The sequence below is a fragment of the Amblyomma americanum genome, chromosome 5, assembly GCF_052857255.1.
Source record: "Amblyomma americanum isolate KBUSLIRL-KWMA chromosome 5, ASM5285725v1, whole genome shotgun sequence".
Lineage (NCBI taxonomy): Eukaryota > Metazoa > Arthropoda > Arachnida > Ixodida > Ixodidae > Amblyomma > Amblyomma americanum.
Window position 1 is genome coordinate 61,158,826 of NC_135501.1, and position 26,364 is coordinate 61,185,189.

The 26,364-nt window shown below is 43.5% G+C and overlaps 1 protein-coding gene across 4 annotated transcripts in view; it reads right to left on the reverse strand.

Moving 5' to 3' along the window:
• LOC144134734 (neprilysin-1-like) overlaps positions 1 to 26,364 on the reverse strand; it is a 147,814-nt gene that overhangs the window by 97,352 nt on the left and 24,098 nt on the right. For 3 of the 4 annotated variants that reach the window (XM_077667578.1, XM_077667577.1, XM_077667575.1), the window contains exon 1: positions 8,053 to 8,234. The gene's annotated coding sequence lies outside the window, so the exon portion shown is untranslated. Of the gene's footprint in view, positions 1 to 8,052; positions 8,235 to 26,364 lie in introns of those variants that run through there. The other variant, XM_077667576.1, reaches the window with a different exon arrangement.

The window sequence follows — 26,364 nt, forward strand, 5'->3', positions numbered from 1 at the left end:
AGAACATAATTAAAAATGCTAATCGCACACTAGGCTACTTACGTCGTAACTTTTTTAATGTCCCTTCGAATTTGGAACTATTGCTTTATAAAACACTACTACGATCTAAACTTGAGTATGCAACACCTGTATGGGACCCTTCCTATGGCAACTTAATTAATGATCTTGAGATGGTTTAAAATAACTCTGTACGTTTCATCCTTGCTAACTACAGCCGCACAGCGAGTATAACTGCTATGAAATCTAATCTCTGCTACCTACGCTGACATCGCGTAGAAAAGTGTTTCGGCTCGCCCTGTTCTACAAGCTGTTTCATCATCCTGCTTTACGTGATCACCTCATCCCCCAGGCAATTTATGTATCCCGCCGTATTGATCATAATCTCAAAGTCGGAATTGTGTCATGCAACACGAAATGCTTTTCGCAGTCATTCCTGCCGCGAACCTCACGTGACTGGAACCATCTTCCCGCAGAAGCTGCTGGCGTTGTAAATTATCAGCAGTTCCGCGTTGCAATAGCTAAAATTGTATATTCAGATGCTTTTTAAATATTCTTGTAACTAACTGTATTTTCTCACTGTTTTTGTATATTTAACACTCCCCCTCTGTAATACCACTGGCCCTGAGGGGTAATATAAATAAATAAATAAATGTTTTGCGGTCTAAATTTTCTATATCTCTGCTCAACAATATATTGCTAACCATTTTATATTTTGATTCATCTAACAATTGTTGTTCTTCTCTTCGGTCACGTTGTCGTTGTCGTTAGCGCTTCAGCAGCTGACGCTGAGATTCAGCACAACTCAGCATTCCGGATGCACAAAGCAGAGATAAACGCAAAATTAAGCAAAACGTAGAAACCAAAAGAGGAATGCTGCGGCATAGAGTGCATAAATATGTGAAACACGTAGAAAATTGTGAAAAAAAGTAACAATAAAATAAAACGGAGAATACCAACGCACTTGGTATGTTTATATTCTCTGGTTGCAATCTCACGTTTTCTACTGAAGTCTTCCCGGATAAACTAAAGCTGGCCAAAGTTATTCCAATACACAAAGGAGGTAGAACTGACGATATTATTCACGCCGCATTATTTCACGCCTTTGCCTATTACACAGCTTTTTCTACCATCTGACGTCAAAGCACTTCCTGCTGAAACCACCGATCCGAACTTCCAGTCACCTCAGCCACAGCCCACCCATAGCCAAAATCAAGAGCCGTACTTTAGCAATGAGCAGTTCTTTTTTTCCTGTCGCAATAACCCATTGGAATGCCCTGTCAAACGAGATAGTTTCATGCAACGATCGCAAAACATTTCGCGCGAAAGTCACTAGTCATTTTCAGAACCCGTGAACCTGTTGTTGCCCAGTAATTTCTCCTGTAGTTTTTCCCTGTATTTTTGTGTTTTTTTGCAGACCCTTTTTGTAACCGCTTCATCCTCATTTTATGCTTTTTTTAGTGTTTACAGCTCATGTGTTAAGTTCATTGTGCCTATGTTTTCATCATGAGTGCATATGCACAACACAATTTGTAAGCCCCTCCTTATGTAATGCCTTCGGGCCTTTAAGGATGAAATGAATGAAATGAAATATTACGAATTGCCGACCAATCTCAGTGTTACCGGTGTTTTCAAAGATTTGCGAATTGTCAGTCAATAACCGGCTGTCAGAATATCTAACCAAGTATCATATAATATCACCCTCGCATTGTGGTTTTCTTCACCTACTGCAGGTTAGTTATCCACCCTGTGCCGCTTCCTGCCGCTCTAGTGACCCGTTCTTGCTAGCGGTGTCGTGCCCCATTGACGCCATTGATTGTTGCAAAAGGTTGCTGTATATTGCTTGCCCCTTCTGCCTCAACGTCCACCTGACTTGTCTTCTGCTCATGTTATCTGGGGACGTCGAATTGAACCCAGGCCCGACCGAAAGCAAAGCTCCGCCGTCTCTAGAATCAATTTCCGAAGCCATATCACGCATTGAATCCTCTCAGAGCACTGTAATTGCAGAGCTTGCCTTGATCCGTTCTGCTCAAACCAACATTGAAGACTCGGTCCGCCGTCTTTCAGCGCGGGTCGAAACACTGGAAAAAACAGTCGAATCTAATCCGCGAAAATGTTGCTGCATCTGTAAATAACACCGACTTGGCCAGACTTACTTCAAACGTAAAAGCATTAACAAACAAGTGCGACGACGCTGAAAACCGCTTGCGCCGCTCGAACTTATTGTTTCTCGGTCTTCAGGATGAGCCCAGCGAAAGTTGGGCGCAGTCTGAAGCACATATTATTTCTTTCTGCTCCGAACACCTAGACATTACTATTGATAGCCAAGACATCGAACGCGCGCACCGACTGGGCCGTTTCCAAACAGACAAAAACCGCCCAATAATTGTTAAACTGGCACACTTTAAAGATAAATCAAGAATTCTTGTTGCAGGGCATAAACTTAAAGATACCTCATTCTCAGTTCGTGAGGACTACTCCGCAAAAGTTCGACAAGCGAGGAAAAAACTTTTTTCTTACGGCCAACAAAGCAACGCCTCATTTAAGATCCGCTTCGACAAGTTACTTATCGGCAAAAGGCAGTTCACTTTCAACGCTGAAACGGATTCCATTGTAGAACTTAAACCATAGCGATTAGCCAAGGCGCCATGTGTCCCGTTTTTACAGCAGGTTCAACCATCCAAACGCTTGCGTCCTACCACAACTTATCAGAAAGCTTCTGTCCTGATGACCAACATACGCAGTTACCTGCCAAAAAAAGAAATAGTTGAAACCGTCCTTGAAGATCATAACACTGACATTGCGGTATTTACCGAATCTTGGCTAACACCTGATATCCAAGACGCAGAACTGCTGCAAGATAACCGGTCCTTTCATTTCTACAGGCGAGATAGAATAGGTCGCAGGGGAGGGGGCATTCTTGCTCTTGTCAAATCTAACATTCCATCCGCTCTAGTCGAGATTAATTGCCGCAGCGAAATAATATGTCTTAAAATCTGTCTTCCGTCTCGTACCAACCTAGTAATTGCATGCTATCGAGCACCTGACACAGATCAATCTTTCATTACGGACCTTCACTGTGTGCTTCAAGACCTGAATTCTCGACTTCCCCACGCCAATTTTATACTCTGTGGCGATTTCAACTACCCGGATATCGACTGGGAAGCTTTAACAGCATCGTCTCGCCAATCTAAAGACTTCCTTGAACTCGTCCTTACATTCAACCTCTTCGAAGCAGTTCATGAGCCAACACGGGGCTCAAACATCCTTGACCTCATTCTTGTCTCCAGTCCAGAATTAATCCAATCACTTTCGCTATCTAGTGGACTCAGTGATCACAGTCTCTTGTTTTTCGACCTAACCATTGAAATTTCCGCCCACCAACCATCTGTCAAATACATCCGCGATTATCGTAATGCCGACTTAGCGAGTGTGAACTCCGACCTCGATCAATTTTTCGCTGCTTTCCTCCTATCCATGTCTACGAGATCCGTTAGTGAAAACTGGTGCCTTTTTAAGCACAAACTTTTGTCGCTCATTGACGCTTACGTACCACTCATATGCATCCGCGGCGACGCCACTAAGCCTTGGTTTTCGAATGCCTTGCGCAAATTATCGCGGAAGAAAAAACGCCTCTTCCGTAATGCCAAAAATTCTACATCATCTGTCAAATGGAACAAATACTTCGCCAGTCTTCGCGAATACACCCAGTTATTACGGTCGTCTAAAAGAAAATTCTACAATCATGATCTCCTAGACATAATGCGCTCTAACCCAAAGAAATTCTGGAATCTGATAACGCCCAACAAAAACAGCTCATACAACAATTCTTTGAGAAGACAAGATGGCACACACGTTCCGCTTTCAGAATGCTCTGATACTATGAATTCCTACTTCACCTCAGTCTTCACCCACGAACCACCGGACAACAGGACTACTTTACCGCAACTTAATTTTGATTCAATGCCACCTGTTACCATCACATCTGAGGGAATTTCTAAGCTCATCGAAAATCTCAAGCCGTCTACTTCCCCAGGACCCGACAACATACCTGCCAAAATCCTCAAAGGAACCAAAGAATTGTCTAGCCAAATCCTACAGCTCATTTTCGACCAATCCCTAAAGACCGGCCAAATTCCGGACGACTTGAAAACAAGCAAAGTTGTGCCCGTTTTTAAGACCGGTGACCGCTCTGACCCCTCGAATTATTGTCCTATTTCATTAACATGCATCTCGTGTAAACTCTTTGAGCATATACTGTACTCCAATATTGCAGATCACCTCGATAAAAACTCTTTTTTCTTTCCCAAACAGCATGGTTTCAGGGCAGGCTTCTCATCTGAAACACAACTCTTCGAATTCACAACTGATCTTCATCTAAGTCTAGATTCTTTATTTCAAACAGACGCCATTTACCTAGATTTCTCTAAAGCATTTGATCGCGTTCCTCACCAACGTCTCAACTGTAAACTCGCATGCCTGTCACTCGACCCTCTAGTCTTTTCCTGGATTCGCTGCTTCTTGACTAATCGCTCGCAGTTCACCGTCATCGCTAATCACGTATCTGCAACTACCGTAGTTATCTCCGGTGTACCCCAGGGTTCCGTCCTTGCTCCACTGCTCTTCCTAATCTTCATCTACGACCTGCCATCTGGAATCTCGTCATCTGTCCGTCTTTTTGCGGATGATTGCGTCATTTATCGCCGCATATCTGATAACACTGACCAGGAATTATTACAGGACGACCTAAATAAAATACAGAAATGGTGCTCCGACTGGCTCATGCAGCTTAACATTTCGAAATGTAAATGCATGCACATATCACGCAAACGTTCCATTACTAATTTCCAGTACTCCCTGAACTCTGTGGCGCTGTCAGTAACGAATTCTTACAGGTACCTTGGCGTCGAAATAACGAACAAATTAACATGGTCAGATCACATTATCAAACTTTGCGCAAGCACTTCCAGAGCTCTTGGCTTTATCCGAAGATCACTATCAATGTCCCCTGCACCAATCAGACAACAAGCATACGAAACATTCATTCGCGCTAAAATGGAATATGCCTCAGCAATATGGAACCCTCACCAGGTCTACTTAATACAACTGCTCGAAGCTATCCAGAATCGGGCAGCGCGCTTCATAACGTCGCAGTATTCGTCTCGACACAGCGTTACCAACCTAAAATCGTCTCTCGGCCTTGAACCATTAGCATTCCGCAGAAAAGTATCAATTCTTTGTCTTTTCCACAAACTATACTTTAACTTCCCCGCACTACGCCAGACTTTGTTATCCACTCCCTTACGCTCATCTCGCCGATTATTCAACTCCCTCAGCATTCAGCGGTTGCATGGTTCATCCAACGCTTTCAACAAATCTTTCCTTCCCATCGCCATAGAGGAATGGAACTATCTTCCTGAAACCGTTGTCATCGAAACTAATCCCACCAGATTTAGGCAGCTAATAACAGACCGCTTGATCCAACTATAGCTACTTCCCTCGCGATGCTCTGCGTGCAATTTGAACTGCTTGTGTTATTGTGTCACCCCCCCCCCCCCCCCACAAGTGTTTTCCCACTTATTTAATTTCCGTACTTTTTAATGTGTAATTTATATACTACTGCTTTGCCATGTATATTCTGTTCTATTTGAATCACCTGACGCTAATTTCACGTCAAACTTGTTATTCTTGTTATTCTTGTTATGCTTTTTTATGCTTACATGCCTTTGTGTGACCGTTTCACATCACTGTCTTCCCCCCCCCCCCTTATGTAATGTCCCAGACGGGATCTTTAGGGTTCAATAAATGATGATGATGATGATGAACTCAGGACGCCCTTCTTGCCATCAAGCAGCAAATAATCAGAAATTTTGAATACCAGCTCATTTTAGGAATATTTCTCGATCTACGCAAAGCTTTTGATTCCGTCGACCACGAAATCTTAGCTATAAAATTAGATTGCTATGGGATTCGAGGCATCACATTGGACCTTATCATGAGCTACTTATCGTTTCGGCGTCACTTTGTTAAAATAGACTGTAGTTCTTCAAAACAATTTGACATTAAACTAGGTGTCCCGCAATGTTCGATATTAGGCCCGTTACTTTTCCTTTTGTATGTGAATGACATAACGGAGCTACAAAGAACACCCACAATAACCATGTTTGCAGACGAAACTAGTTTATTCTTTCAGGTAGAACACTGCATGACATTGAGCAATCGGCCAATCTGTATTTAAATGATTTATCCACCATGGTTGCAACACAACAAAACTTCAGTTGAATGCAGTAAAAATGAAGTACATGATATTTAAGACAATCAATAAGCATAAAAAATAATTAACTTAGAGTACGGAGGGCACATCTTAAAACAAGTACGTGTGCAAAAGTTTCTTGGGGTATGCTTTAGTGAAGAGTTGTCTTGGACCCCTCATGTTATTCATCTGCTGTCTAAACTCGCGAAGTCTGTTGGATGTTTAGAAAAATAGCTTCTCTTCTACCTCTTCAGCTAAAGCAATCACTATATTACTCCCTGTTCTATTATAAACCTTTGTATGGAATTCTGGTCTGGGGAACAACGACAAAAGGGAACTATGATAGGCTACAACTGCTGCAAAAACGTGTCCTCCGAATTTTGTGAATCACACCGGCCCTATTATATTGTTGTCGACGCAACCACTTTTTCCCAGCTTTGATGTTTTACCAGCAAGTAAAGTCTATTTATGGATACAGGGACAGTAAATATATAAAAAGAAACTTCACAGTGTTTACACACCTGTTTTGGCTCAATATGATATTCGTAACCCCAAACGCAGAAATAAAAAAGTCAAAACAAATAATGAAAAACAAGATCTGGAATACCAAGTAATAGACATGTTAAATAACTCACCTTCTATGTTAGATTTCTGCCTACCTAGAAAAAGGTTCAAACGTCAACTGCGGGCAATTTTGTTTTCCGTTGAGACTTAAGTAACAATGATAAATGTAAATTTTGTTTTCAATTTTTGACTTATTTTTACGTGTTTTTTGTGATATTTGAGCGAATCTTCATTTTGAGCGTGTGCTATCTGTAACGATCGTTCTCTTTTTTTGTACCAGCTCTCTGCTGTACTGCTGTAGGTTGCTCCTTTTATTACGGGGGCAGAGACCTTGTCAAGCAACCATGCCTTTAGTGTCTGCCACCCGCAGGTTGATGTGATTTTCCTGCAAATAAAAACTGACTTACTGTTTAAGGTGGAGTGTCATTGCTGCCACGCGAAAAGTATGGCTTAAGTCGCATCACATGCAAAATGTCAGCCCGTGGTTGCCGACGTCCGAGAGCCGCAGTTCCACGAGGAACCACTTCATAATCCACGCTGCCAACACGGCAGAGCACTTCATAAGGTCCGAAATAATGGTGTAGAAGTTTTTTCTGACAATCCTCCGACACCCACACCGCCTAATGAGACGAAAGTCTGTACAAAAATGTAGGTGTATAGTTAACACATACATTTAAATGTTTTTGCCGAGGGACGTTAAGGTGGATTCACAAGAGACTCTTTTTGAACATGAGCGAGGCCTTGCTATCGAGTTTAATAGCAGGTAGTTGTTTACGGATGTACTCAGGTAGAATACTTTCCGATACGCCTTCAACTCATGCGTGCATGGTTGCTGTCTCTCTTCCGTCCATATGTTGTTGTCCCTCCTTTGCTAAGAAGGGAAGCGCGTGCTATGTGCGTAATGAAAGCGGGGCGGCAATCATCTTGCGATAATTTATTTGGAACGCGGAGTCTTGGATTTTGGAGATATTTTTTCCTGAGCATTACTCAACGTCTAACCGGCACCCATTTTGTGATTTGCATGCTCTATTGTTGTAACTGGAGATATTTTGCTTTCTAGCCAATAATGTGTCAATTCATGATACCTTTCAAATTAGAATACATCATTAAGCACATGATAACTTAACAAGCGATCAGGACATTGATCTTTTACCTCATTTGTAGCAACAGATCCTGAAACTTCATATCAACAGCTGAAGGCAGCAGAGAAACGACGAAGTACAGAACATATTACGTACCTTTTAGAGTTTCGAAAGATGCCGGATATCGAGACAAGCAGGCTCCATCCAGCTCCGTGACATCCGCGCTGCCTGTGCTGCTCAGTGCTTTCGATTCTACAAATAGAAAGAAAGAACCAATTTTGACGAAATTAAGAGAGCCACCGCTATGAGCAGTGGGGGAAAATGAAGCAAGTAAATCTCGCGCAAGTAGCTCTCAAGTATCTGCCTCGCAGGCAATCTCTGAAGGCAGTTACCCAAAGGAAATTGCTCCGAGACGTCATTGCCTTGAAAGGCGGTGATGAGCAATTTATAGACTTTCATGGTCGCGTATGTGTCTCTGGAGCGGTGAAGCGCGCAATCTCGAGGCGAACACTATGCCGCGCTTCCTCTTGTAATGCTGTCGTTAGGGAGTATTCTTCGACTGCGGTCGTTCAACGTTTCTTTTTCTTCAGGGCGCTACACACTCTCAGCCGTTGTGCCTACAGTCTGGCGCTGTGAGAGATTTTTTTATTTATTGTATCGGCTTTGGGCTTTCACCGTGTAAAGATTGCACCGCTAATGCAAGGATTCGCTCACTGCTACCGAATTAGCAGGAGAACCTTCACGGGCTCGTGAAAGGCCCGAATATTCGGCAAAGCTCTTTTGTGTTCTTCACGTGGGCCGCAGACACTAAAGCGGTTGACGCAGTAAGGAAGTTTAAACGCTGGCAGCCTCACACTCAATTTGGATCACCCACCGCGCTCTTGGCGCTGTCGTTTAATCACAAATGTCACTTCCTACTAGCTTGCCAGCGCACCGTTACTGCGTCGAAATACAGAATTCATTAACTAGCATTATTGTTTTTGTTTATGTTCCACTCTGGATATTGCGCAGAACGTTTCAGGACTCAAGGCAGCTTGCAAGTTTTTAATTGTGTCTGTGAAAGGCGTTTGAGGTATGTATCAGGAAGAGTCCGGCACTCTAAAAAGCCCCTGCTTGCAATCATGCTTACCCGTAGTTTTAGGCTTCATTCACGTGTTAAGCAGCACAAGTGACGTTTTCAGCCCCAAATATCTGTAAATACATGTGACGTTCCTTCCACTCATCTTGAACACAATACTTTAATGGGAGGTCAAAATTTCTACAAGAGTGAGGCACCGGCTTATGCGTGACGAATGCAATATATTGTTTCGCGCCGAAGAACAGGACACTTTTTTTTGTCGCGCGGTTATAGATCGACGCTCCTGTGGCCTTGAGCCAGACAAGCGAACATATCTTTGTTCGGATGGAGAATGCTGAGGCGATTCTCCTGTCTCTTTTTGTGTGCGGGCAGGGAACCTCCAAGAACGTAACGCAGAACTGGTGCTCCGATATCTGAAAAGCATTGGCATAATGCTTGGAAGCTGCCGCAGCAACGAACAACTGTGACAGTTCGTCAGCATGTTCACGTACTCGGCATCTCTGACGTGTCTCCCGCACTGTAGCAGCAGAGGGAATGTGACTGCGCTCAGCACACGCGTGATACTCCTCTTCATGCCGATGGCACAAAAGCAGGATTTAGTCACGGACAGTGCGTGCAATAAGGCCATTTTCTACAGATTCAGGGACCATTGTAGGGTGCTGGTAAGAGCAATTATTTCCTTTGCCGGCTCTTGCTGTACAAAACGCCTTTATATGCATTCTTTCCTTAGTCTGAAAGCATCGAGTAGCACGGTCTTGGCTTCAGTGTTTTCGAGCCTATAGAGACGAGGTGTTGCACGCGAGAAAAGAAAAACTCCTTTTATGCGCCGACGAAGTCAGCGTCAGGAAAAGGAGGTCATGGTGAGGTGCAATCAAGTTAGTGGGGCCCGGGAGGGGACAGTGTTGTCCGTTTTAACTAGCTCTTCACGGCGCGAATCTAAAAAGGATGCTCTCCCACGCCGGCCTGGGAGGGCTCTGGATCTCCAATTGCAGCTTTATTGGTGTTGTGCAAGGAGTTATGTTGGAAGCAGTGCTGAGAAAGCAATGCACGTACTCTGGCAGGCAAATCACCTTCTGCCACGGTAAAGCGCTGTCCGGAGCATTAAGTACGGGAAGCGCCTTATGGTTACCCTTTGACGTTTTATAATGGAAAACTGAATGTTTTCTTAGAACGGTTTACGTAACGGCTGAGGAGTAATGTAAAGTTTTCTTTCATACTGCCTAGTAAAAACGCTTAGGAAGTTGCTTATTCGATGAAAAACAATGTTCTTTCCTGGTTCTTTATTTACGTACCAGTTATAGTATCTGGTTTCCCTGCGTAGGTTGTAAAATTTTGTCAGCAGAATCTTAGCACCAGTTCTTGGCTGGTTCAGTGCACCAGCACAACAATTAAAGGGGCGCTAGATTATGCCTTTTGATATAATTTAATTCAAGGGATTTGAGTTTCATAGTAAATAAACAACAGCAGATATCGTCTTGCTGCACATTTACTGCGTGAAGAGGCAAGTGACAAGAAAGAAAAGAGAGATAAAGCGTAGTTAAAAAAATTGAAGGCGTTAGTAAGCACTGCTTTAAGGATATGCCACATTAGCGTAATGGTGTATTCAAATGAATAGAGAAGGTCATTCTCTACTTCGCACTCTAGATCGCTGGGAGTCCTGATAACCCTCCTGGCGCAGCGGTGCAACGGTTAAGAGATGCGCCACTGCTTTCGACGGCACTTGCTCCCAGCGGTGGTTCTTGCGTGGCGCTGGTTGCTCTTCCTGACCGAGGGAGACAGAGATAAACAGGATGAGGGAAGGTAGAGATGTTAACAAGAAGGGTGTTCTGGTTGGGTACCCTCTACTGGGGAAGAGGGGTGATGGGACTGAGCAGAGAAAGAGAGAGGGGCGAGGCGCACAGTTACATCTGGTCCCTCAAGCCAGTCGCTCTCAAGAAGCAAAACATTGCCTTGTAGGCCTTGAGGGCATGTGGTTGCTGTGGCCACGGTCCCAGGACCTTACGGTCTGTTAAAAGGTGAGGACCCAGGCGGTACACGGCACAACGCAGCGGGCGTCTTTTGCTCGTCAATGCAGGCACTCACACTGGAGATGTACAGTCGTCTCTTCACTGAAACAACTTTCACAAGCAGGACTGTCGACTATCCGAATCCGTAACGTGTATTGCTTTGTAAATGAAACACCGAACCTTGGACGGCAAAGCGATGGTGCTTCGCGACGAAGCATATAATGGGGAAGTTGAAGAACAGGCCACTGTTGCACGCAGAAAGTTTGAGCTCCAGAGCCAACATACGTTGTTCACACGCCTCGTTCGCATGATTGTTTCCGTTTATAGCGTAGTGTACTGGCAACCATTTAAAAATGATGTCGACCTTTCAATACGGCGCAGTGGTATACCTCGCGAATCTCTGGAACAAGTTGTTCATGCGACCGGCGGGGTACAGGAGCTTGCACGCCTCAAGGATACCTTTGGAACCTGTGAAAATTGACCATTTATGTGGATGTTCTTGGCTGAGTCACTGAACTGTCACTCGAAGGGCAGCTAGTTTCGCACCAGTTGATGTAGCGTTCTAGGTTGTCTTCGCCTTCATCAAGATGAACCTCGCCGGGACCATCACAGACTTCGCGGAACTGATTTAGTTGTCTGAGCTATATGTGTAGTCTTGGACGCGGTGAATGGTTAGAAAGCAGATGCTCCAACGTGATCTCTTTGAGAGCAGCCAACGAGACACCTGCTTTCTTCGTAATTCCAGGAATAGAAATAAGCACCCGGGATTTATGTAGACTCCGTCAGGGTGAGCTCAGTCTTGAGGCAGGGGTCAGTTGCGATGACAAATAGGTGCAACGGCCATCAATGCCGTTGAAAAATCTAGGTCGTCACCTAATAACTAGGAAATTTGTGAGGTGATGGCAGATGACGCTTATGTGGTAGTGAATATGCGCTTTCACGGTGGTAACAGCAACATGTGGTGTAACTGGACACTCTCGGGCGAAGACTACAGTTGCAGCTGTAGAGGCACATTTAGGCAGTCCAAGGCAGATCCGGAAAGGTTGCGCGTGTGCACTTTGAAGAGTTCGGATGTTTGTATTTGTAATGTTACTGAATATTGTTAAGCTCTATTGCACGTAACCTAGGAATGGAGAGCGGTTCAGTTGTAGCACCGAGATCACTGATACGCCCCAGGACTTTCCCCTGAGGAAGGAGAGGACAAGGACGATCACCAATAGTCTCTTTCTCATGTTGTACAGATCAGCGCTCCACGATAGATTTCCGTCGATTACTCCACCAAGGATACGATGGCTTCTCTCACAGGTGAGAGCTTTGCTATTGATGCATATGGCGTAACGTGACGTTGTCTTGCTCGCATGCGGGAGGTGCGGGGTTCGATCCCCTGTGCCGCCGAGTACCCACCGGTGATACAATGGGTACAAGCTTTCCCCTGGTCTGGTGCTCTGCTTATTTAGGGTGAAATAATTGGGAAATGGGTCTTTCACCCCACCTTGAGAAGTCGAAAATACCTTGTGCCATAGCGCTCTTTGGCCACAGATGCCCTTGCGCCATAAAAAAATCCCTAATCATCATCATTGTATTGCGTGTGAATGCAACAAGTAAACACTTTTCAGTCGAAATTTTGAGGCCCTGAAGAGGAAGGTAAGATGCCAATATAGATGGCGTCTTGGGAAGTCTCGCACGAGCTTGGGGACGAGTCACACTTGAAGCCCAATTACAGATATCGCCCTTGTAAATAAAGATCAGAGCAGACTGTGGCAGTAAGTTTACCAGGGCGACGAGAGAAAGGATTATGAGAGTTCGGCCTAGCCCTCCACCTTGTAGGACACCGCGTGATGTCCGCTGGAAATTCTTTGGTCCGTTCGGGGTCTGTACATAGAGCGAGCTTTGCGATAAATAGCTGCGTATCCAGCTGTACATGCGGCCTCCGACCACAGAAGCTTCCAAAGCATTCAAAATGGTCTGATGTGTTACTTTGTTGTAGGTGTCCTTGATATCAAAAACAACTTCATGGCTGTCTTTTCAAAATTTTAGGGTACTGGAAGAACATTGCCAGGCCAACCACACTGTCGATACAGGAGCCAACGGGCAGAAGCCAGGATACAAATTTTGGATATATTTAGCACAGCTGAAGCTATAATTTCACTCCTCTTAGCAGCATTCTATCCACCACTTGCCGACGCAGCTGGCAAGTGCAGTCGGACGGTATGATCCAAGCTAGAGTGGTGCTTTCACAGGCTTTAGAAGTGAAACCAGACGACTGGTATTCCATTCAATGGGAACCATGGCTTCACACGATAGCTTGTTATAATCGGCCAAAAAGGCCCATCGGGCCTCTTGAGCGACATTTCCAAGTGCGGAGTATGTCACACCGTGCCTCTGGCGATGCTGACCTTCTGCAACAAGACAGTGCCGCGTGCAGTTCCTCCGTCAGGCTTCACGGAATAACCCAAAATCATTACTGCCTGGAGACGTAATACAAGCGAGGTTAATAAAGGACCGTCATCGCGCCTTCACGTCCAAACTATTCAGTTCTAGCATAGAACTTCTCCAGCAATGATCTTGTCTTACTGATCGCCCTTCAATTGTATTCTCGCTCCAATTGCTGCCGACATTACATATAGCCTTATTCTCAGAAATGTCCGCATGCTGTAAAAAATCCAGGCTTTACAATGGTGCATTTCTAGGTTTTTTACACATTTATTCTAAGTCTTATGTTTCTCCACCTCAAAACATCACGATTATGAGGCGTTATCACCCACTCCGCGCAGTGCATTCTTATTGCGGCCACATGTTCTGCTTCGAGCTCGTAAGGTGTGACAGCCATCCCACCTCACCTCGAGTCCTCGTCTTTATATCGTCCGTGCGTGCAGGTTTCACACCTCCGATCTCAAACGGGGGCTCGTTTAGGTCACAGGGGTTTTCGTATACGAAGATAAATTAGAGATGTGAAGTTCTCTTCCGAGCTGGTTGTTTCGTGGTGTGAATGGGGTCCATTTCTAAATATGGGTATGAAAGATATTTATTTGCGTAGCAGCACAGCTCGCAGCAGTCTAAGTAAATACAGCTGTATATTGAAATCGGTTCTAAAAAGCGCTGTCAAACATATCTATCGCGCATCCTCAATGCGGTGTATGTAAAGCTAGCACACTCTAGATATTTGTGGCAGATTATGAAGGTAACAGAGAACAGTGAAAGGGTGAGCGCAGCCTGCTCCCGGCGTAATACCAACTTCCCAAGCAGGACTCTAACAGTGAACCTAGGCATCCATAAAATGGAAGAAACTGGCGCGAACATCGCTCCTACGTGGGCATTTGAGCAAATTCACACTTTTTTCCAACCATGCCCTGATTTCCACTCCAGTGATGGGGATATGTTCCGGCTGTGTAATCGACAACGGCCTGAAATTGAGACTGGGCCTATGTTCTGACTAGTTGTGCCTTCTGGCGGTGCGGGCCACGCACTTTACTGCCCAATCATATATCTGTGTAATTGAAAATGGTCCGATCTCAAGACGTGTCCGTTTTTAAACGTGTCTAATCAACATTGGCCCGATGCTTGGTTGAGCCAGTCGGCCCAACATTAATCACTGAAGCACTGCCAACATGGGCTCAGCGATGGATTTTCAGTTAATGTCATATCCCTCTTAATTCGCATTATAGCAAATATAAGATGATAGTGGTTGGGGACTTCAACTTTCCATGCATTGACTGGGACCGTTGGCTTTCCAGTGCCGACTCTGCAATTGATTCAAATACTCTGTTTGATGTAATGTTTGAGAATAATCTCGTTGAAATAGTCAGTAAGCCTACACGTGTAGGCAATTCATCTAGTTCCATTCTTGATTTATATGTTCTTCGTCGTACTTTTCAAGATTATGAAGTGTCTGTGGATTTCGGCTTATCTGATCATAAAATGGCATCTGTTTGCGTATCACTTGCTCCCAAATCTGTAAAAAATGATCCTGTGGTTAAAACAGTGAAATATTTTGAGCATGCTGACGATGATGCCATTTTATATTACTTAGATTCTCAGTTTGCTTACTTCTCTGATGATGATGCTGCTGTTCTTTGGAACAAATTTAAGAATTTATGTCAATTTTGTTTGAGTAATTTTATACCTGAATAAAAAATGAAACGGCCATACATACGCCATTAATGAACCGGCATATAATACATTTAAAACGGAAGGCCAAACCCCTACGCAAGAAAAGAAGAGCATCACATGCTTTCTGCGAAGCTCGCGCAGCTCTTTCAGACGCCATTATACGTGCAAAGTCTTTTTATTTGAACACCACTCTCCCGAACTTCATTTCTGAGGATCCCCAAGGCTTCTGGAACTTTATGAAGGAAAGCAAAAGGCATGTGCAACAAATATCTCATAACGGTGCCGTAATCACTAATCCCAAGATTATTGCAGAACACTTTAACCAATATTTTCACAGTGTTTTCTACACGCCCATTGAACCTTCATTTTCAACATTCCCATCACATTTCCCGAATGTCACTGATTTTATTTCGCATGAAGGAGTGCTAAACATGCTGCTCAGACTTAAAGTTAAATCTTCACCGGGACCTCATGGTATAGCAGGCGCATTCCTTCGCTGTTTCGCTGAAACACTGGGCAAATTTCTCGTAGTTATATTTCAAGCTTCAATTAGAACTGCGTCCATACCTGATTATTGGAAGACTGCGCGTGTGGTACCCGTCCTGAAGAAGAGTGACCCACTTTCTTTATCCAACTACCGCCCCAAATCTATTTTATGCTCTTCTTGCAAGTTCATGGAGCACATCGTGGCTAACCTCATTTCAAAGTTTCTTCAAGAAAATAACATTCTGTCGCAATACCAGCATGACTTTAGGAAAGGATTTTCTACGATTACTCAGTTAGTCACCATATTTCACTTTCTTGCTTCCGTCGTGGATAGGGCGGGCCAGGTATTTTAATTTTCTTGGATTTCAGCAAAGCTTTTGACATAGTACCCCAAAATATATATTAATTGAGAAGCTTCAACTGACAGGACTGCCAGATTTTATTATTGCTTGGGTATTAATGTATTTAACACAACGCAAACAGTACGTAACATTTAACGGACATGATTCTGGTGCTTTTCCGGTCACATCTGGTGTCCCTCAGGGGAGTGTGCTTGGGCCGCTGCTGTTATTGATATATTGCAACGACATTGTAGATGTGGTTGATGAATGTGTACAGATTCGCATGTATGCTGATGGCTGTATTATTTTCAATAAGATCCGGTTAGCTGACTATGAGGCAGTACTAAACACGTCTCTTAATGATATCCACGCATGGTGTAATCGATGAGGCATGAAACTTAACTTTGAAAAGACTGCCCTACTACGTGTTACAAGAAAACTTAATCCATTCATATGATCTTTTTTTCTGGGTTCCGGAGAAATTACTCAAGTAAACGAATATAAATATCTCGGTGTTACATTAACAAACAACCTAAGCTGGAACATTCATATTTCTAACACTTGCTCGTCTGCCTTACGTAAACTTTGTTTTTTGCTTCATGAACTAGAAGGTACACCAGCTGGCATACGAAACCTTTATAAGGACTGAATTTTAATATGCGTGCATTGCATAGGATCCGTATACTGTCACTAACATAAAAGCACTTGAGCGGATCCAAAGGAGAGCTGCGCGATTCATGATTTCGCAATACAATCGATCTGCTTCAGTCTCTGCATGAATGCAGTCAAATTTAATACCAACCCTTCAGTCCCGGCGCAAGTTTCTTTGGTTGAAATTCTTATTTTTGTTATTTAATCGTAAACTTGAAAACAAATTCTTCACCATATTTTATAATACAGAACACCAGACGAACTCGACACTCCAACCCCCTTTCTCTGACCCCGTACATTGCAAAGACTAACTTATTTCAGCACTATTTCTTTCCGAAACCATCAGTGATTGGAACAGCTTACCACCTTCGTGTGTACGGTCTCTTGATCTGATAAGTGAATATTGTTAGTTTTTTCTGGTTGTATTTTTAGCTTGTTTTTTTTTGCCTTTTCATGTCATTTCCCACTGCTCGTGTTCTGTTTGTATTTTGGTATTTTTGCTCAATATGTGATCTGCTTCTGTAATCCACTCCTGCTTGGGCCTCACGGTCTTCAGTATGTCATGAATAAATAAATAAATAAAAATTCATTGGCACTGACATCACAGGGATATCATTGGCTTATCCACTATGGCAAGTCTGGCTTTTCCGTTTCAAGGCTAGTGCTAAATTAGTTTGCATTCAATTAGAAGTCCCGCCTGCACTTGTGTACCATAGACTCATATAATATTGCATATTCTGAAATTTTTTCTTGCCATAAAGGCTACTCTGCAAGCAGTCTTTTAATAAGCAATGCCGACTTACAACAATAATGCGGATTTTGATTCCACTAGTTTTCCAGCAACTAGAGTTTCAATATGTAACCTTTTACATATAAGCATACTGCGGATATGCAAAACAGAAGGAAACCAAATGATTCCAGACAGACAGAAAATTTTCTGTATCTACTCTGTCAGTACATCGCGAGATGCACGGCGTTGGCAGTCATGCTGAGGAGGAAAATGGTTTTAGGCGAAGGCACGCAGAATGTGGCAGCTGCAATAAAGTGCTTTGTGGAGCTGTCCTCCAGTGAACTGATGAGTCATATCAGAAATAATCATTTAACTCCTATTGCAAGAAACAAGAATACTGTTGCACTGCCTTGAAAGAAATTCCTCCCCAGCTTTTGCACGAATACGTCACAATATGTCTGAACAGTGAATATATCCAAGATACAATTATCAGCAGAAGTAAGACCATGCCAGGAAAAAGACAAAAATCATTGAATAACACAATTAATTTTCAGGTACACATTGGAGGAGAACATAGTTTCAAATCGTTTTTACAGCATAATTTGTAAATGACGCTTAAGAAATACCACAATATTAAGTGCAAAATGTGAAATTGAATTCATCAAATTCGCCTTGCACCGAATGAATAATTTCTACTCTTAATGCGCCATGTCACACCCTGAAATAGAGATTAAATTCTGCAATAGGAGATACACGTAGTGTTTAAAAATATAAACTTTTTTTGCTTAATATCATGACTAAATATCTCTAAATACAAGCAGATTAATTTGCATTTCTATTCCAGCTAAGTTATGGCACAAATGTATCATCTCATAACCATGGAAGGCAACACAACAACTTTGAACAGGTTTGTTTTGTAAGGAAGAAATTATTAAATGCAAAGACGGCTTCCCCGTAGAGTTCGACAAATGCGCTGAACACATGACATTTACGGTACATTTTTTTTTAAACGAAAGTAAACCGTTATCGATGTCGCTTCACATGTATGTAACAGGAGAGTCGGAACTCTTGTTTGAAAACAACAAAAAAATACCTCTCCTCTCTGACAGGCCATGGCTCTTTAATCCAGTGCTCACTTTACCAAAATTCTCTGAAGCCAAGAATTCATTATTTTCTGCTATGTCTTCAATTAGGCAGGCCAAACTGAAATGGCATGGGAATTTTACGCATTTCGGATGGGCCTCCTGTAGTGGAAGAGGAAGCGTTTCTGATTCCCGCGTTGCGAAAACGACGGACGACTAACGTCTCCATGTACGCAACATATGTCGTGTTAATGAAACTCCAATCTGCTGATTGAAAAGATGGCCAACGCTCGGTGAATCCGTTTCACAAGAGACGAAAAACCAAGTTTTCATGATTCTGGCAGCATTCCTTTTCGCAGGACGACAAGCTAAATGTTTCGCAGCGAGAGATGACACGCAGAAGTCGTGCTAGCACTTTGTACCTTTCTCTTTTCCCTGCAGAGAAAGATAAGTCGGCGCGTAGTGAAACGAGCAATTAGGCACAGACCGATATTCATTCGCGAACGCAAAAACATTTCAGGATAAAAGGACGATGTTACTAACATGATCTTCCACGCCAGGATGCCAAATTGCGTCGCTGCTCTCATAACCTGTCAGATATCGATTTTCGCTTGCGCAGGGTACCAATATCGTCATCTGGAGCGTACATGGTTTATCGGTTCACTGGTTATGTCCCTATTAGCCGCCGTGCCAGCCACAGGCCACACCCGTCGAGTCCACGCTACCGCATAGCAGTGCATCGCGCTACGCCAAAGCGGGTGTTGTGGATACGAGGAGACGACAAGGTTATAGTTACACTATACCTTTGGTAGCTTTTGTTGTAGCATGAAAAATTGGTGGTGGTTTAGCTCTGGCTAAACATGGAGTGGCGCGATAGCTACAGTTCGCCGAGTGGAACTTGCTGAGCAGAATTGCAAAGTCAGTCTTTCACCGCTCCGTTTCGCTGGGCGTTCTTCCTTCATCTTTGTCCCACTTGTCACGGCGCATGCGCACACCTGTTGAAGCTCGGTTTCTCTGCCGTGCCGCGCCGCGGGCAGCAGAAGCTGCTCCGCACGATGCGGCTGGTCACGTGACCAACCACGTGACCACGTGGCGTTGGCGGCGCCGCCACGGTCACGTGCCAACGCCACATTATGGCTCGAAATGCTACCGTAATGTAGCTATCGCTACAAAACAGCAGCTGAAAATAATAACCGTCATAATCACCCGACTGACTACGCCCACTGCAGGACCAAGGCCCCTCATATGTCTCTGCGATTACCCCTATCCTTTGCCAGTTGCGGCCACCGTATCACGGCAACCTTCTGCCACCCCTGCTACGCTTGCCATCTCTTAGAATCCACTGCGTTACCCTGAGAACCATCAGTTTCCAGCTGAAAGGCAGAGAAAAGAAGTTCTCGGGGGGGGGGGGGGGGGGGGGGGGGCACGAACGGCGCAGCGCGTAGCTGCGCATGCGAGAAACACCTAGAAGGAAGTGAGTAAAAAAAAAGCGGGTTAGTGAGCTGCCTTGAAAAGGGCACGTCCGGGATCTGAGTTGGGGAGATACTAGACTTCAAAAAAAAAATCTTTGGTAAATGGATAAATTTCAGAAGTCCTGGCGCTGCCTCTCGTGCCGGATCGCAAAGCCTAGCTCCGGTATGCCCAAGGAACAGGATGTTTATTTCGCCACTATGCTCCTTAAGATCAGCACAAAGCTTTATGAACTGCTCGCGCTTAAGAAAACTTTTGGCGAAATAGTGGCGTCGGTCAAGCTGCTATCAGCCAAGTATTACAATGTTCTCACGAATCTCTCCAAGCAAGACAGTCACATAAAGACACTCACTGCCAAAGTGGCTAAAATTGAAGCTTCCTGCACTAGTTTTGACGTACATGCCATCCGTGCCGCAGTTAATGATCTCGAGTACCATAGCAGAAAATTGAACCTTGAAGTTGATGGCATCAAAGAAGGAAAAGATGAATCGCTCCTGGAGAAACTTAACGGCATCGCGTAAAAATTGAAACTCGCTCCTCTATCCGAACAAACAGTCCCCGCTATTCATTGACTTCCGTCAAGGGACAACAAAACACCAGGTATAATCATTCGTTTTAATCACCAATCAACAAAGGACAAATGGCTCGCAAAAAAAAAATGTTTTTCAGACATTCAGCCACACGCTTCTATGTTGGAAAACCTGACTGCGCAGAACCGAGTGTTGCTGAAGACTGCTAAGGAATGGGCACGTGTCAATTATTTTCGCTTTGCATGGCAACAAAGTGGAAAAGTATTTGTAAGGAAACAAGAGGGAGCTAACGCATGTCAAGTGCATGGCCGACCTTGATAAGCTAGTTACCTAAGCACAGAAGAAGCAAAAAAGGCACATATTTCATAATGTCATTTTTATCGCGTGAACCCTTCGTACTTCCTTCTGATTTGAAGAAGTTTTTTGGATCTGAGCACAATAGACTAATTCGGTGCATTCATGCAAACTGCCAGTCAGCGAGAAATAAGTCGGCTGAGCTTGATGCGATGTTTTGAAGCTTGAACCTGTAATATCATTTTATTATGCTATCTGAAACTTGGTATGACCACAGCACGCCTACCTGGCGACCCCCACATTATGACTGATGTTGTGGAATCAGAAGCGTTTCACATGGCGGCGGTGTCAGCATGCTAGTACGAAACAATTTCAACGAGCAATGTCTCGAGGAATTTTCTTGTGTTTCCGATGATTATGACGTGTTGCCTGTTTTGCGAACCCGTACGGTTTACTCTGTTTTTTATCGTCCACCATAAGGAAATTCATATCGTTTTTTCTCTTCCAACATGGGCTCTCGAATGCGTCGCTAATTTTCAGTACAACATCACGTGTGGTGTTGACTTCAACAATGATTGCTGTGATGACACTGCCGTGAGGCGTGAATTTGAACTGCTGCTACGTTATGGTTGTTTTAATGTCATAAGTGGCCCTACCAGAGTTACCTGTGGCACTTGAGCATGCCCTGATCTCTTCATCACGAATTCTTGCAAGGCTGACGTCAGGTCTGGTGTTCTTTCATTTCACATCAGCGACCACATGCCAATTTTTTTAGTTTAAATCGTAAAGTAAAGTATAAAGATAAGCGTTCTCCTACATTTCATTCAGTCACCAGTGAAAACCTTGACCACTTTCGGGAGGAATTGCACAAAGTAGACTGGAGTACTGTTTATGCCTCTCGATGTCCGGATACCGCGTAAGAGCTCTTCAGTGAAATTTTTACTTCATGTTATAAGAAACATTTTCCTCTGTGTTTGAGAAGGCCTAGATCTTCACGAATTCTTAAGTTGTGGATCACGAACGACCTATTTAAAAAAATCAAGGAAAAAACCAGCTTTTTAACAAGCTGACTACTTCTAAAGATCCTGGCAATCTGCGGATTTTTAATTCCTTTCGTGACAGGCTTACAAAAGTACTACGTCTGGCAAGAGCCTCACTTTTTGTTGTGCCAAAACGAAAGCCGCAAATTATGGCATAAGCTAAATGATTTAAAAAATCGGGACTCGAGGGCAACAGCCGAAACCCACATTGTCGTGAACGGCGTAGAAATCAGTGCTGACGTACTTCCTTGTTGTTCTAATGACCATTTCAGCAATAATGTTCGCCAAACTGCTATGTGAATGTATGCCGTTCTATTAGCGCACACTGCACAGAATCCATATTTCTTCACCCTATAGACGAAGGTGAATTAACAATGCTTTTCAAAGAACTTAACAACAGTACTGACTGTGATGTCGATGACCTGCAGATCTGGCCCGTGAAGTATGTCATTGACCTAATTTCAACTGTTCTTGTTCATGCTTACAATATTTGTCTTTCATCAGGCCAATTTCCAAAAAGAATGCAGGTGGCAATGGCGATAGCTGTTTTCAAAAAAAGTGAAAAAACTCAAATTTCTAACTATACGCCCATCTCAATATTTCCAATTTTATCCAAAAGGCTTGAGAAGATCATTTTTTTTAGGCTATGTAGCTTTCTAGATAAGCATAAGATAATAACCCCGCATTAACAAGCCTTCCACAAAGGCTTGTCCACCGAACTGGCCTCCTTAAAAAGAAAGAGCTAATCCTAAAGAACTTTGAGAAAATCATATTAACCTTAGGCGTTTTTGTCGACTTGTCGAAAGCCTTCGATTACATTAACCATAAACTTGTGCTTTGCAACTTGTCTTACTACGGCGTTCGTGGGATCGCCCTCAACTTAACTGAATCATACCTAAATCTTAGAAGGCAGTATGTGCACGTGAATGGCATATCAGCTAAAGTCTTTACTATTTTTGTAGGTGTCCCGCGAGGAAGCATTTTGGGTCCTCTATTGTTTAACATTTTCGTTTACGATCTCACTAACATTGATCCGAATACCACCTTCATTATGTATGCTGGTGATACCACACTTCTCTTCTCCAAACCTTCAGATGACCTAACCCTAGAAGCTAACCACGTGCTTTCCAAGTTTCATCTGTGGTCAATTGAAAACGGCCTGTTAATAAATACTGTCAAAACTAAAGCCTTACTCTCTCAGCCGAAAAACATGAACACTGCGTTTCCTAGTGATATACTACTGAAAGCTTTTAAAATCGAACTTTTACATACCTACAAATGTATGGGCGGGAACTTTGATTAGAATATGTCGTGGCACTCTCATATAAATTTTTTCACCACTAAACTGTTTCAGGTGCAGGACCTAGTCCGTTCTATCAGATATATTTCCTTTTTCGTAAAGCTCTTCATATATAACGCACTTTTCCTCCCTCATTTTAATTACTGCTGTCTTCTATGGGGGACAACTTGCACAAACATTCACAGACTGCTTGTCATCTAGAAAAAAATTCTCCGCGTCATTTGCAATAAGCCTCCCGACTTTCATTCTGTTTCTCTTTTACGTGATCTTATAACCCTGAAACGTCCTGCCTTAATGAATTACCGCCTGGTTTTATCCTACTGTAAAGATGCAGAAAATTAATCAAGCATTGCTCTCTTGCTAATCTCACAAAACGCGTAGCACCCTACACTATTCGAGCTCCGGAGATTTCGTGTGTTCCTCATCCGCGAACTAATTATGGTCACCATATGTGTGGAGTTCGCTGACCTTTCCGCGAACTTGTCGGTCTTGTGTTCGAAAAGAAGGACGCAGCAGTGGGGTCGGAACTCGCCAACAAAAGGGCCCGTCCCGTCCCTGCCTTCCCTTCGTGCGGCGGACGTCGTTGTTTACTCCGCGCCGTCACGGGCATAGCCCGTCTTAAGAAGCCTAACAATGTACAGGTGTCGACATGTGTGCGTTGTCAAGGAGTTGCTGAGGCTTCGGGAATGCACGAGATACGGCTGAGTATTAGCCGAGTGACCGGAAACCTACTATTCCCGTAACGACTGTCTTCTTCTCTTGCGGTGTGTTCTGTAAACAACTTTAGTGATCATCTCGTCGGCATATGTTTGTCGCGTGTGCGAAAGAGAAAACAGATATTAGGAAAGTGGTAACCGCTGTGCCGAGGGTGCCGTGGAAGAGGGTGGTCGCGTTTGTGCTGTTTGTGTATTTCATTGCGACCTCTCCTTTCCCAAATTTTTAATCAGCACTCTTTCTCCGATCTGTGATTAGTTGGCGGAAACCTTATTTTCCTTTCCCTAACCACTGATTGGTGAGGTGGTTCGCTTGTAATCTATTGTTTGCGATCCCCGCTAGGGGCGGAGACAGAGGGTTTGAAAACAAGTGCTTGGAGGCTGAATTGGTCTGATCTCACGGTTTAGTCATGTAAATAGTTTTCTCCTTGCTTTGTTTCTTATCGTTTTATTTATGTTGTAAATAAACAGTTATCCTCCTCCTTGCTTCGAGTAACGCGAATGTTTGCGAGTTATGACCACTGGGTCATCAAGAAACCCCGATTTCATCATCAACAAGGTGTTTCCTCTCACCACCATCTGAAGGGGGAAACTTCAACTATATTTTACGCTACAGGTTTCCGTAGTTACTAAATGACCTTGCTCAATGTAACATCGACGTGCTCACTTGTTCTGTAAGAAACCTGCTTGAAATATTTTTGCACGCATGACTGTGTTCTGTGATAAGCTGTGTACGGCGGTTTTTCTTTTTTGTTTTATTTTCTATTTCACTGTTTGAATTGTATCTGTTTGGGCTTCTTGCTTTGCCTTTTGTTTTAACATTTAGTTTATTCACAATGCTTCCATCCGCCCTGCTGCAGCTACAGCAACGGTACTTTGGGCCAGTCAAGCTGACCTTGAGCAGCCCTTTCCCCTTGTATTCCTCACAACCATTGCATCTTCTTGTTTGTGGAAATAAACACAAGTCAACTCAACTCAACAAAATAGAGAGGGGACGGGGCCGAAACATGCGAAAGGGGTTTGGAATTCTCGGAGAATTAGTCATAAGCAGTTTTGAAGGCAGGGGTGTGGAAAACGCGAAAGCGTCAAAGTATTCTTACAAAGCCGTAGGAGAAGCACCATATCCGACGACCGATAACATTGAAGCAAAAAACGTGCAGCTTCGAGATGAGTTTCGCAAAAACGACTTCACGCACTCGCACATTTTTTGGGGTCGTGTGTTAGTTCAGGATGCCTTAAAGTTATATCATGAAATAACAAGAACTTAAAACAATAAAAAATAATATGCAAGCAAATTCGCACTCTTTCGTAGTATTACATACGGGACATATAGCAAAGAAGCAAGGTTATCATCCGTCTAAAAACATTTTTCAGTATATTTATTCGCTGGTCGTCGAAGAATCCTCCAACTTTTTGTTGGTTTGGAAATTTCACGCAAAAGGTTAAAACAAACAAAACCGTCTTCAATTGTGGCTCGCAACTTTTTCCGATGTTTTTCATCAATAAAGGTAATATTCGAAAGCAAAAAAAAATAGTTTGCGAGCAAAATTGTAAGGACTTTAGCAAGATCTATAGTCCTTAATGCAGGTTACGCAACAGAATAATAAAATACCGAAAAAACATTTTGAAACATTATGATCTGCAGAAAAGGAAAGAAAAAGCAAATCGGAAAAAACAGGCGAAGGCGCGATCCCAGAGAACGATGTGCGGAAGCGTAGGAATGTCTTACTGCTTTATCGCGTGCGTCTATGAAGCGGCAACCTAATATTTCGCGTGTGCGCAACTTATAATTGTAAATTACGAGGCCACTGCTTCGTTTCTGGATGTTGCTGAAATTGCACGCAAAGTCGACTTAGTGAATGTACTTTCACTAAGTTATTACGTTTGATTTAGGATCTCCATTAAGCAGACACTCAATGCGCAGTGTGGCAGTGAATCCTTTACAGTGACGCAAAAAAGCGCCTTTTAATTGAAAAAAAACTATGAAACGAAAGTCATTTGATATTTTTATAACCCTCTTGGGCTGGTTTTTAGATACTCGCGCAAGCAGAGCGCGCAAAAACACTTCCAAATGCATAAATTTTATACAAATAGGCAGGTTATTATGCCGAGAAATCGGACAAAGGCAACCGCGTAAGCCCTGACTATGCACTTCTAAAAAAAGTATACACATTTTGTTAGCGGCTTGGCTAAGCCATATATAGTTACACGAATCATTACAACTGAGTCATGCAGCGCGCATTCTTTAATTATTAAACTGACGAGAGCTTTTAAAAGGAATTTCAGTGGTTTGTTGCAGCCGCTTCTAGCTGCCTAGTATTAACGATAGAATTCTATAGATATGTAGCTGTCGGTCTGGAAGGTGTCGTCGTCGGCCTTATGCGGCGGAGCGGTTCCTCTGAGACAAAATATGCAGTCCACTGACCACCACCGAAGTCCCCGTCACGTCGTTGTACAACTAAAAATCAGCGGACAGACAGAAAAAAGTCGATGGCAGCAGCACCATTGCTATACAGGAAACGGGTGCGTTTGGAAATTATTATAAAGCACATGAGAACCCAATTTATCAGGGACGGAGCCGGCGGCAAAAGTCGCCGTGCTGCGCCTCGACGGCGTCGACACGCTGCTCCTTTAGTT